The sequence below is a fragment of the Cyprinodon tularosa genome, unplaced genomic scaffold, assembly GCF_016077235.1.
Source record: "Cyprinodon tularosa strain WSP-4 unplaced genomic scaffold, ASM1607723v1 ctg153, whole genome shotgun sequence".
Classification (NCBI taxonomy): Eukaryota; Metazoa; Chordata; class Actinopteri; order Cyprinodontiformes; family Cyprinodontidae; genus Cyprinodon; species Cyprinodon tularosa.
The window spans coordinates 938756-951845 of record NW_024038364.1 but is presented as its reverse complement, the minus strand read 5'-3'; the positions used below and the strand labels follow the sequence as shown (position 1 = coordinate 951845).

Here is a 13090-nt window from a genome sequence, read left to right as displayed (position 1 = left end):
ACGAGGACTGAGACTTAATATCATTTTAATCTTAATAGACGTGTATTGGTATTATGATCTTGTTCTTGTGTCCTGGGTTAAGTATTTTCAAAAGCATGTGTTTATAATGAAGAGTAGTGATCTAGTGGTGTGAGAAGATGACATTTGCATTTTGGTTATAATGTTATTGTTTAATGTGAGGTTTGGCTCCTTTAGAAAGCAGAAGTTGCTCACTGTTTCCTAAGGGATAAAGGGTTAAATGCAGTGAGCAAATTCTGTTTGGCACTGACAAATAAAAGGGATTGGTTTATTATTAACAAATGTGAAATTAAAACTAGACAGACAACAGAATCATCCTGCTTCAATGTTTCACTTGCAGCTGCCTGATAAAGAAAAACTCAGTAAACTGAGTGTCACATTTTTCCTTCATTCAAAAAACTTTCTGGTTTCAACTTGATCAGTTCAAAGAAATATGAGAGAAAATCTTAAAAGATATTCTTCTCTTGTCCAGTCCTGCCTGTTGCCTGCACTGTGAACCCTGCTTCATACCCAGTAGCTCAGTAATGATTTCTCTGTGACAGCTTGATTGGCTAAAGCCTTGCTGAAGGGCTCCACAGTTGTAAGTGCATAAAAAAAAATCTCACTCTTTAAAAAAAAAAACTCTATTGTATGCAGATTGTAAAGAGATTGTATCTTTTATAGAAATCTTAACATTAATACAGTTTATTAGTAGATGAGTTATTTTTTTGTCTTTTCGTGGTTCTCTAAAATGTTGGTAAGCACCGGGGAGAGCAATGCTGAAACTCTATTCCCTGAGGGCGAACTAATCATTATTTTCACGTGGTTTTTCACGTATGTGGGAGTTCATAACTCCCACATAACTCTTAACGAAAAAGTGACACATTACCACAACCTGTACAGGTTATAATTGATACTTTGGATAATTTGGCTTCCATGGTAAAATTGAGCGACCGACTTCAGTTAAAACAAAACAATGTAGCTTCCAAGTGACTCGTTTGCAAATTGGTGAAATACTTATTGGTTAATCATCCAAGAAAGGCTTTTTGGAGCAAAATTACAGATAATGCCAATACAGTAAAATGTATTAAATCATTATATATTTTAGTTCCAAATATTAGAACCATTTTATTAATTTGTGATCAATTGCAATAATGCATAGTGATTAAAAACAAACCTATATTTCAATTCAATTCAATTCAATTCAGTTTATTTATATAGCGCCAAATTCACAACACATGTCATCTCAAGGCACTTTACAGTTCAACCAGATCATACAGTCAAATTGATACAAAGTTTTCTATCTAAGGAAAACCAGTTGATTGCATTGACTCATTGACTCAAATACAATCCCCCACACTAAGCATGCTTGTAGCGACAGTGGAGAGGAAAAACTCCCTTTTAACAGGAAGAAACCTCCAGCAGAACCAGGCTCAGTGTGGGCGGCCATCTGCCGAGGCCGACTGGGGTTCAAGGAGACAGAAGCAGAGATACAAAAAGCAGCTGTAAAAGGCGGCCCCGTCCAGGAAACACACAGCCAGGCAGACGAGCTCCAAGGCAGCTCCCATGCCAGAGGACGAAGAGAGCACATCCACTCAGTCACGGTCAGAGAAACAGGACCACACTGGAAAACAGGCCGATCTCCAACATCTATTAACAAGGGTGTTGATAGAAGCAGCACAGCTGATGTTTTTTTCCAGGATGACGTCACAGCCAAACAGGAACAGACGAGGCAAAGCTACTCTGAGGAAAAGCAGAGAGAGCAGAAGGTTAGAGATTGAACTAACAGATTCTGCAGAATAGGAGAACAGAGAGAGAATGAAGCAGAATGATGAAATGGGGGTCCCTATGTCCTCCAAAAGTCTAAGCCTATAGTAGCATAACTATAGAGATAGCTCAGGATAACCTGAGCCACCCTAACTATAAGCTTTATCAAAAATGAAAGTTTTAAGCCTAGCCTTAAAAGTAGACAGGGTGTCTGCCTCACGGACTAAAACTGGTAGTTGGTTCCACAGGAGAGGAGCCTGATAACTAAAAGATCTGCCTCCCATTCTACTTTTAGAAATTCTAGGAACCACTAGTAAACCTGCAGATTGAGAGCGAAGTGCTCTGTTAGGAACATAAGGAACAATCAGATCTCTGATATAAGATGGAGCTTGGCCATTTAAGGCTTTATATGTGAGAAAGAGGATTTTAAATTCTATTCTTGATTTAACAGGAAGCCAATGAAGAGAAGCCAGGATAGGAGAGATATGATCTCTCTTTTTCATTTTCATTAGAACTCTGGCTGCAGCATTTTGGATCAGCTGAAGGCTTTTAACTACAGTTTGTGGACTTCCTGATAGTAAAGAATTACAATAGTCCAGCCTTGAAGTAACAAATGCATGGACTAGTTTCTCAGCATCACCCCTGGACAGGATATTTCTAATTTTTGCAATGTTCCTCAGATGAAAGAAGGAAATTCTAGAAACCTCTTTGATATGGGATTTAAATGACAGGTCCTGATCAAAAATAACACCAAGATTTTTTACTTTATTATCTGAAATCAGTTTAATCCCATCCAAATGAAGTGACTGGCTAATCAGTTTCTTTTTCAGAGACTCTGGTCCAAAGACTATAACTTCTGTTTTGTCTGCATTCAGAAGCAGAAAATTAAGAGTCATCCAGGTTTTTATGTCTTCAAGACATGCCTGTAATCTATGTAATGGGTTAGCTTCATCTGGATTTATAGACAGATATAGCTGGGTATCATCAGCATAACAGTGGAAATTAATCCCATGCTGTCTAATAATTCTACCAATTGGGAGCATGTATAAAGTAAAGAGAATTGGTCCTAGCACTGATCCCTGTGGTACTCCACAGGTAACCTTTGAGCGTGTTGAAGATCTATCATTAACATGAAAAAACTGAATTCGATCAGATAGATAAGATTTAAACCAGTCTAGTGCTGTTCCTTTAATTCCAACAAAATATTCAAGTCTTTCTAAAAGAATATTATGGTCAACTGTATCAAATGCAGCACTAAGATCCAACAGGACGAGCACAGATACAAGTCCATTATCTGAGGCCATGAGAATATCATTAGTGACTTTCACCAGAGCTGTTTCAGTGCTATGATGAGCTCTAAAGCCAGACTGAAACTCTTCAAAAAGTTCATTATGGTGGAAGTGATCGCAAACTTGTTTGGCAACTACTTTCTCAAGAATTTTGGATAAGAAAGGAAGATTGGATATAGGTCTATAATTGACCAAGTCATCTGGGTCAAGAGACGGTTTCTTAAGCAGAGGTTTAATTACAGCAATCTTAAAAGCTTTAGGTACATATCCCTGTAACAGAGATAGATTAATCACATCTAAAATGGAGGAGGAGATCAAAGGGAATACCTCCTTAAATAACCTGGTTGGAACTGGATCTAACATACAAGTTGAAGGCTTAGATGAAGACAATAATTTTGCTAATTCAGAGAGTTCAACTGGATCAAAGCAGTCTAAACCCGGTTCAGATTCCATGACTACCTCAGGTACAATCGCGGATAGAGGAGTGCTTATGATCTTATTTTTAATAAGATCAATCTTATTTATAAAGAATCCCATAAAATCATTGCTGCTAAGAGCAGGTGGAATGGACGGTTCAACAGAGCTATGGCTCTGGGTGAGTTTGGCAACTGTATTAAAAAGAAATCTAGGATTATTCTTATTCTCCTCTATTAATGAGGAGAAGTATGCTGCTCTTGCTTTACAAAGGGTCCTCTTATACAGCAGTAAACCATTTTTCCAGACTAGGAAGGACTCTCGCAGGCCTGTGGAGCGATATTTTCTCTCCAGTTTCCTAGCATTTTGCTTCAAAGTACGCAGCTCTGCATTAAACCAAGGAGCAAGCTTTCTATTTTTAACGGTTTTCATTTTCAAAGGAGCTGCGTTGTCTAAGGCAATACGCAGAGAACTAGCAACCCCCTCAACAAAATCATCAACCTGTGAAGGGGAATAAGCTAAGCTTTTGTTTCAGAATGACAATAACATAATGAGGCTATAAAAACAAAACAAAAAAAAACCCAAACCTTTAAATATAAAGCATTTCGGGCTGTAGAGAAGAATTTGTATTTTTTTAATGCTTTTAATACTGCATACAGGGTTTACATACCAATATATTGTGATCTTAAAGGCATTGTTCTAACCTATAATTTTCTACAAACTTAACATGAATTGTGTTTTAATAAAAACAACAATATTTCAGAAAAAAGGATAGTTGACTTGAAAGTTAATCATCGTATTAATTAAAACTGTCCAAGGCAAAAAAAAAAAATGATTTTTTTTTTTTATGAGAACACAACGTTTTTATTCTCATCACTCTTTGTAATCTTTTGAACCCTTGATGGCAGATTAAATGACCGAAAAAGAGCATCTGTCCCACTTATTAAGAGTAATTTGTTAAATTGACTGAGCCAGACTAAAAAAGATACAAATGTTCTGCTGTATTTTTAATTTAAATAACATTTTCATACAATTTAAGTTTTTATTCTCGGTAACAAAAGTCTATGTAGAAATCCTTTTTTATATCTTTCAAATCATTTCCTGCTTCACGATACTGATTCAATCTAAAGGCTTTACTTTTCTGCATGTCAACTTCTCCAGCTACCTGATAGTGACTCATTCCCCCTTTGTTTTAACCTCATGGCCTTTTTATTCATTAAGCTACAGTCCAGTTTGGCTCATTTAGTTATTTTCTCAAGATCATATTGATTAAGATTAAGATTTTTTATTTATTTTTTTAAGATTCATTCTCTGTCTGAATTTGATGCATATGAGAAATACTGTTCATATAGCTCCTTTAGTATGTAACATTTCAAACAGCAAGTGTTATTGGGGTTTGAGTGAAGTAGGCCAATTCAAAGTAGCTCATAATAATCAAGAAAAAGTGAAAAAAAAACAAAACAAATGGCTTTTATATTACTGGACAACGTTAGTTAGTTCCTGCAGGAAAAGCATCCCCACAGCATTATATCCCAGTGCATCTACCATGTTTTACTATTGAAATTAAGCTTTTGTGGTTATATGCAGTGTTTTTTAAGTGTAAACCAACAAGTTTATTGTCTCATCTGATAAGGGCACCCTATTCCACATGTTAGCTGCATCCCCTAAATGGCTTCTGGTAAAAAATGAGATGTGGTTTACTTGTGGCTTTTTCAAAACCGACCTAAGGGATGTTTTTGCCACCCCTAGAGGTATGCGGTTTGCACATCTATTAGCTGTTATCTCTCAGAATTGCCGATTCCCATAGTAACTCTTAGTTGCTTCTCTCATTAATCCTCTCTTGTTGTGCCTTTCAGTTTAGGTGGACTTATATGTTTAGATAGGTTTGCATTCATGGCTTACTTTTTATGTTTTGTTTTTTTAACACCACATGTTAGAACACCTGTTGCATTTTGTAAAAACCTGAAACTGTCTAAACCTTTTTACTAGTTTTCCCTCTGACGTGCTCCTCAGTCTTCATGATGCTATTTGCTCATTGAGATTCTCTGACACACCTCTGAGGTATTCAGAGCTCGGCTGTATTTTTTCAAAAGTTATGTGATTACTTTTGCAAACCATTCGGATTTTTAATCATAATCAGACATTTTCTATCCTTTCAAAGCAACTAATTAGGAAAATTATATTATTTTGTAGTCGTTGGCTCAGATGATTTGGATCATTGAGGTCCATTTCAGCATTATGATTTTTTTAAAGAGCGAAAATGAAACCTATATAAACCGTGTGCTTAAAAAAGCAGTTGTTTTTCTGTATGTGTTTTACTATTTGCAAATATAGCTTTAAAGATGGAGGATTGTGCCTTTAAATGATAAACCATTTGGTTTCGCAGCCTAAGAAGCATTTTTTTTCTGCATATTTTTTGACGGATGCCTCCATGTTGTCTATTTTTCTTTCCCCGCTGCTTGTGCCAAATCCTTTGCTTACATTGTTGGTGAGGTGGGGGATGAGTTGAACATGTAAGATGTGTTTGTCTGTCTGTGCCTCTGCCTCATGTTTCTCTAGTCGCTCCAAAAAAAGCTTTTTACAGGTTCAACACATGGGGTGTATATCTTAGTTGGACCTAATTGGGCTTTAGGAGAAAAAACTATATTCAACCATAAATAATGTTTTATAATCATACATATATGTCAGTGCCAACTAAGATATGAAATAATTTGGTGTCTTTTAATTTTAAATTGTATATTTATTAAACAAACAAACCTTTAGCTGTGTTGTAGCGTCTTTAGATGGTCCAGATAGTCTCGACTTTTTCTAACTTTGTGATACAAACCTTGAGAGCAGCTTCTAAAATGAAAAAAAAAAAAATTGAGATAGTCAATGAAGCAGCTTAGAGAAGCAGATCCCTCATCATGATTCTACCTGAACCATGTTTGATCAGTTCTATCATCCCAAACATGCTACCTTTTCTCATTACTAATTGCACAAATTTTGCAACATTTATAAAACATTTCTGTAGAATGTAAGAAGCCTGTTCTTGTTTATAGCTGTGGATTTTAGTGGTGTTTGATGCTGCCATTTTTGTACCAGGGATTTCTGTCTTGGTCGGGCCCCTAATGTTCTGTGGTGATGTACTGTCTGCATTATCACCATTGTTCTACAGTTTCCAGTTGATACTGTGGCCTTCAGTCAGGTTCCAAAAAAGTAAAAAAATTATCCACTGGACTTTGTTTTCAAGTTTGAAGACATTTCGCTTTCCATGCAGGAAGCTTTTTCAATTCAAAATGTCTAAATTAGTGTTGAGTTTGAAGCTGTATAGAGTGGCCCAAAACAGAGTGTTTTTTTTTTAATTTTTCTCCTGAGCTTTCAAACTAGTTTCCGTTGAGTGTTGGCCTAGTGGTTAGAGCAGTGCGCTTGTGCTCTTAGAAGGTTAAAAGTACCCGGTTCGATCCCCACAGCCTGAACTCTGGGTTCCTGAGTAAGACCCTTTAACCCCACACTGCTCCCCCGGCGCTGCACTATGGCAGCCTACTGCTCCTCAAAGGGATGAGTTAAATGCAGAGAGTGAATTCTCTTGCTTTGTACTTGAGACAATGTAATAAAAATAAAAGTTGAATTCTGTCCTATTTTCGTTTAATTCCTTTAATCAGTTTGTGTCTTTTGGTAAAAACGTTATTACTCTGGTGGTGCTTTCTTAAACGTCAGACCTGAACTTATTCTTTGTCTATGGTATTCTACTTTAACCCTTGACAATCTACTTCAAATTAAAAATCACGATGGGATCAGATATTTGGACTAAATTATGCAAAACTTGCTTAGTAATTGCAAAAAACAGAGGTAGAACTACCTAGAAAGACAGTTAACCAAATATTACTTAGGTTGGTGTTTATCTTTTAGCCTGTTTTTCTCTGATGCCTTTTGAATAAAACAAAAGTGAATTCAAACTTATTACCTTTAGATCTTAGCCTCATTAAGATATTATAATATACAGTATTAGAAATAATCAGATAAAGTATTTTTATTTCTTGGTAATTAATTACATTTGCTAAGGAGTAAAGCAATAAATCCTTTTCAATAGTGATTTATCTTTTCTTTTTTTTTATTATTATTATTATAAACAGTAAATGATGATTTGTTAAGTGGAGTAAGCAGAATCTAAAACCTGCAATCTGCTGAAAGAACAATCAATTTAATAGTTTAGCCAAAACTGTACCCTATATATTTAAATATATGTGTTAGTGTTTGATGTTACCACTTTATATATTTTTGGTAAATATGCTCTATACAGATCTCCTGAAGTGTAATATTTTAGCTTTACTTAATTCAAATTCGGTACTAAATATCTTATAAAATCCCATGGTCTAATTAGATCTTAGGTTCATCAAAGGATTAATTGATTTTTATGTAATCTTTTGTTGCAGCCCTAGATAAAAGATTAGACAACATCTTGACTTTTGGACAGTTCTTGGATAGCACCTTAGCTGCAGGTACAGACTTGGTGGATATCGGTATCTTCCTGTATTTACCTCACTACTGGAAGTAATTCATTGTGATTTTTTTTTTTTTTCCAAGATACATATCAACCTCTGTGTTACTCGTTTCTCTGTCAGCCGGCAGCAGAGTAAACCTGTAGCTTCTGGTGCTGCTTGGTCTGTCGGCTTGATCACATTAATGGAGAAAATGTCAGATAAGGTGCTGTAAGCATTGGCGGCGGTCCCCTGAGACTACAGGGAGGATTGGGTCAAATAGGAGGAGTGATATACAACTGTGAAATGATGGAGCTGTAGAAAATTCGAGGCAAGATGGAGAAAAGAAAAGGAACCACTTTTGGCCCTTAAAATAAAAACATGTTTACACTATTTTGCGCTGTGTGGTTAGCCTTACCACAGCCTTTCTGATTAGTAAATTGAAGCCTTGCTTTATTGTTTATCATTTAGAGTAAAACGAAAAACAAACAAAATGCATATACTGTAAAGTCTAAAATCACATTTCTGGTCCCGCTTTTAATGCTCGATTATAGAAATCTGATTAGAATTTTGTCAAGTGTCTCTTTAGCAGAGCTTCCACATGCCTTTTCTTTTTTAAATTTCAACAGTTTTGAGAACCACAATGTAAATAGATGAAATCTTACGCAATCTATTTTCTTTAGCCCTTAGCCTCCAATGCAATTCATTGTAAGAGCAGCAGCTGTAAAGCAAGGTTTATTTTTATTCTAAAATAAAGACTAAATGATTACAGAACATTTACTCTGGTAAAGCATTAACATATTATATTAGTGGGCAGTGTGGTTTGCATTACTAGCATCACCCAAAAAAAATCTCTCCATGCTTATATTCCAAAAAAAAACTTATTACGCAACGTCGGATTTCCAGTAGATTGTGAGCATTTTCCACATCCAGCATCATCAGTGTGACTCTATCTGCAGGCTTCTTGTAATGACCAAAGGTTTTGCACTTCTAAAGTAATTACATTCATTACCATGTCGTTACTTTTGAATAGTTAACATTTAGTCTTCCCTCAGTTACAACATCCAGACCAGAGAGTTGTTTGTCAGCACAATCCAGAACCATTTGATTAGTCTCTGGTTGTAAATGATTAAATGTTTAAAGTTCCCCCAACTTTTCACCTATCAGAGCCAAGATGGAAGTAATTTTATTCTGATCTTTTTGTGCATCTTTATTTTGATGCTTTTCTAACTTTCTCAAATATTTTCAAACAGACCTGAACCCACCAGTGTTGCTTGATTAGTGAGGAAAACCTACCTATTGTTGTGCAGAGTTTAATTTTTAAGTAAAATTGTTAGAAGCAAGACAGTTTCATGCCATGAATTAGCTTTTTCATTATAAATGAGGCAATTATTTATATGATATATTTATGTGTATAAATATATTTTAATCAAAGCAGGTCTGCTTAATTAGTTTTATCAAATTATAACGAAAACATGATAATCATATAGTTTTTCTTCCTGAAATTCAGGTCAAAGTTATTTTTATTTTATTTAAGGGCCTCATTTTTAAGAAAAATATTTTACCTTATATCCTTATTTTTTTTAAATATACCTTTATTTCAAATAATGCTGAAGCAAGTTGCTTTTTGATGTCAGTCATTTTAGATGAGCAGCAGCTGGAAATAAGATTCATGGAGAAATTGGCTTTGGTTGCCGTCAGTTCAAGGAGAGTTATCGATCCCACCTTGGATGTTTTGTTCTATGGCAACTGAATCAAGCAGCCGGCTAAATGACAAATTGAATTTAATCACATAGGAAGCTAAGACGGAATGGGCAATTTTCTTGAATCAGAAACTTAACTAATCAGCTTTGTTACTCTTGGACTCTTTGGTTAATGAGTTTTAAATATAATCTCTTTAAGTCAGGAAGTAGAAGTGTTTGCTGTAGTCAGTTTGCAAATTGCTGATTTGTGCATCTTTTTTATTAGCAAAGCCAATTTTGCTGACTTAGATGTTGAGTCAATATTTCTTTCATTTAATAAGTATTTCTATCTGTTATTACTTTCTTTGTATACTGGGTAAACATTTTCACATTTACCTGTTTGTTCATATTTCTACCTGGTTTAATCTTTGTTTCTAAAATAAGCTGTCAGGTGTTGTAGAACCAAACATTGCCCTCCTCAAGTTGTTTTAGTGCCACAGGGCTTTCAAATGTCACAGATCACATCTATTTTAAATGAAATATCTAAATTTAGTTTGTTTTCCTTATAAGGTGATAGTTTAGAAGTGAGAATAAAAAGGGAATGAAATGGATTCCTTTTCTAGACTTTAGCGTTACATTTTTTATTGTTGTATCTTCGCATGAAATTGGTTCAACTGGCCAACACATTTTCATTTGAACTAATTAACCTAATTTACCACAGAATAATTGAAAAACTAATCAAACCATGATTATAAAAGTTTAGTTTCAAGGTTGTAAATAGTTGTTGCTTAATTTATTACACTGCAGTTTCCATTCCACCTCGCTTTATACCAGCGAGGTGTGCTGGTGCCTATCTCCCAATATCTATGGGCAAGAGGCAGGGTACACACTGGACAGGTCACCAGTCCATCACAGGGCAACACAGAGACAAACAGGACAAACAACCATTCACACACACACTCACACCTAAGGAGAATTTAGTGGAGCCAATTAACCTAACAGTCAGGTTTTTGGACTGTGGGAGGAAGCCTTAGTACCCGGAGAGAACCCACACATGCACAGGGAGAACATGCAAAGTCCATGCAGAAAGACCCCGGGAATCAAACCTGTAACCTTCTTGCTGCAAGGCTGCAGTGCTACCTACTGCTCCACGGAGCAGCCCTCACTACAGTTGAGTTTTGTCATAAGACAGTTTTTGAAAAAAAAAAAAAATAAATAACTCTATTTCAATAAGCCAGAAGTCCTGATAAATTTGATTGCTTTTTTTTTCTTCTGTTTTGTTGTAACAAAGCATGGTAGGGATTTGGATTAAGAAACAGCCTATTAGTTAATACATAAAATAACAGAAGTTTAGGATAAAGATAACTCCTGTATAAATCCTGGTCACACCTTGTATTGATGAGTAACATCACCTAATTTCAAAGATCCTGGGTTAAATTCACTCTTAAAAGATTTTTTGAAAATCCGGTGCTTGTCCCTAAAAGGAATATTGAACGATCTTGCCAAAAATGGGTTAGGATGGGGTTAGGATAGAAAGTGTAAATGGCAAGGAATTTATTCCCTTTCATACGAGAAACTAGTCTATTCCTTATTTTTGTATTTCTACAGGAATCTACGGTCCTCTTTCTGTAAGACGTTCATACTGCTGAATTGATTTAATTAAAATTCTGCATCCTGACTTTATTGTTAAAGCAGCTAAAAATGTAAAATAGCTTTGATTTTAATAAGGAAAAAAATGGAAAATCCCTTCCAGTAAAATGTTTGGACACTTCTGTTTTAAAGAGATGTCGAACAAATTAGAATGTTTTCCCCGCATCCTAAAAAGGGACATCTTGATGTTTTGTTGTTGTTTTTTTAACCTGTTTTTTTCTACTTTAATTGGCAATCCATCTACTCCCAGCCGACTCATTTTTATTTAGACGGATTGTTATGATCTACTCACTTTCACTGACATGACTTGATATCTCTGTGCAGATATGTCAAAGACTGATTTATATCCATTTAGTACGAGCATACATGACACAGAGTAAAGAAGCCCTGTTCAGTAGGATGTAATGAATTTGCTCTTTAGTTTAATTGCTCTTTGAGGCATACAATTTTTCTATCCAAGTTCTTTTTTCTTTCTTTCAGATCTTTATGTTAGAAAAAGCAGGTGCTATGGGTGTCTGTTCTGATTTTGTATCTACATAATTACACAGATATTACTGAATTTCTGTGAACTCTGTGAAGTTGTGGTCACATTAACAGCAACAGCAGACAGTAATTTATTCTGAAACTGATATTTTAATAACAAGGAGATGTAGGATGGAAGCAGAAAGAGAGACGGCAAAGTCTGTTTCATCTTGGTAATTTATCTCAAATATTACAAGGTGTCGATACACAAAACAGTTTCCGAAGACAGTTAAAGCAGAAGCGTGTTGTTCATTTGATCTTCTGTCATTTTAATGAAAAGCGGGAACAATGAATGATGCAATTGCGAGCTCAAAGGGTTTAAATGAAAGTTGTGTACACCAAAGATATCAAATATGGATAATTTTCTTTTTGAAGAAAAGATTTAAATTACCATTCAATGCCATCACCCTCATTTGCATTTTCATACATTAATTTGGATATCTTTCATCCTTTCGTTTCACTGCTCTAAACCAAGGTTTGGAATTCAGGATGTGTCATGTTCTCGGATGAGTGGGTCAAATTTTGATTGTGAATGCATTCTGAACAGGTAGAGATGTCAAGGGGTCCTCATGAATATTTTTTTTATTGTTTTCTGTCTTTTTTAAGCTAATATTTATGTTTATGCCAGTAAAACTTTTGCTAGGAAGGAAGAAAGAAATCATTTTAAATAAAGTTTTAAAAAACAGGACAGAGAATAAAGATGTAAATAATTGGCAACAATATGCATATTCATACTACATTTGATGTTTTTTTTTTTGTATGTTAGTCCAACAGAAAGCCTTGCATAATTAGAATAGGAAATTATTTATCCTTTCGGAACATCTTAAAAATTAAAGTTTATCTGTTAGACAAAGAGAATTAGGATTATTTCAGTGATAATAACCTACAGAGCCTACTAGTAACTAGTGATCACAATGGGAAGCCATTCTATGGGGCTGATAACTGTTAATAATGGCCATTTATTGGGATTATAACATCCCAAGCAGCTGCAAACAGCCACTTAGTATTTACTGTGTAACAGAAGAAAGATTAAGATTTAACTGGGGAGGAATCCCATGAGATGATAAACAGGTCCTACCCTTTAGAACAACGTTTTTTCTCTTCACCTTCTGATAGATGATCTCACCTAAGTAGAATACATTGATCCACTACCATTCAAGCAATAAACTAGTTTTCTCCATAAAATTATTGTCAATTTTACAGACAGAACTGCATTTAACTCATTGCATCCCTGCCATGCTGCTGTGTTTACACCTGAGAGGAGGAAAAAAAGAATAATCCTTGTTTGCGCATGCGCCCTGAGCCATTT

The 13090-nt window shown here is 35.3% G+C and overlaps 1 protein-coding gene across 1 annotated transcript in view; it reads left to right on the top strand.

The window, feature by feature from the left end:
* Positions 1-13090, top strand: part of LOC119779922 (collagen alpha-1(XIV) chain) — a 281288-nt gene that overhangs the window by 14196 nt on the left and 254002 nt on the right. The gene's annotated exons all lie outside the window — the stretch shown is intronic.